Source organism: Schistocerca americana, unplaced genomic scaffold (genome assembly GCF_021461395.2).
Source record: "Schistocerca americana isolate TAMUIC-IGC-003095 unplaced genomic scaffold, iqSchAmer2.1 HiC_scaffold_35, whole genome shotgun sequence".
Classification (NCBI taxonomy): Eukaryota; Metazoa; Arthropoda; class Insecta; order Orthoptera; family Acrididae; genus Schistocerca; species Schistocerca americana.
In genome coordinates, this window is record NW_025726071.1 from 1294539 (window position 1) to 1295568 (window position 1030).

Consider the following 1030-nt stretch of genomic DNA (forward strand, 5'->3'; position numbering starts at 1 on the left):
TCGTCATTAGGAGGCCCTGAACGTTACAATTAACTATCAGTTTTGCGTCGGATTCGAAAATCTAGATTCACAGGAGACGGACCATTTGGTGCCCGAGGCAGAAATACCCCCTTTTATACAATTCGGCTGGAGGACAATGTATTGAATCCCGACGTAATTTGATTGTTCCATCGCCATTAGGAGGCCCTGAACTTTACAATTAACTATCAGTTTAGTGCCGGATTCAAAAATCTACACTCGCAGGAGTCGGACCATACAGTGCCCGAGGCAGCAATAGACCCTTGGAGACAAGTCGGGTGAATGACGATGTACTGAATCTCGACGCAATATGAGTGCTCCATCGTCATTAGGAGGCCCTGAAGGTTACAATTATCTATCAGTTTCGCGTCGGATTCGAAAATCTAGACGTACAGGAGACGGACCATATGGTGCCCGAGGCAGCAATACCCCCTTGGAGACAAATCGGCTGGAGGACGATGTATTGAATATCGACCCAATTTGAGTGTTCCATCGTCTTTAGGAGGCCCTGAACGTTACAATTAACTATCAGTTTTGCGTCGGATTCAAAAATATAGAGTCACAGGAGGCGGACAATACTGTGCCCGAGGCAGCAATATCCCCTTAGAGTCTAGTCGGCTGGAGGACGATGTATTGAATCTCGAAGCAATTTGAGAGTTCCATCGTCATTAGGAGGCCCTGATTGTTACAATTAACTACCAGTTTGGCGTCGGATTCGAAAATCTAGACTCACAGGAGAACGACCATAAGGTGCCCGAGGCAGCAATAGACCCTTGGAGACAGGTCGGCTGAAGGTCGATGTAACGAATCTCGACGCAATTCGATTGTTCCATCGTCAATAGGAGGCCCTGAACATTACAATTAACTATCAGTTGTGCATCGGATTCGAAAATCTAGAGTCACAGGAGAACGACCATAACGTGCACGAGACAGCAATAGACTCTTGGAGACAAGTCGGCCGAAGGACGATGTATTGAATCTCGACGCTATTTGAGTGTTCCATCGTCATTAG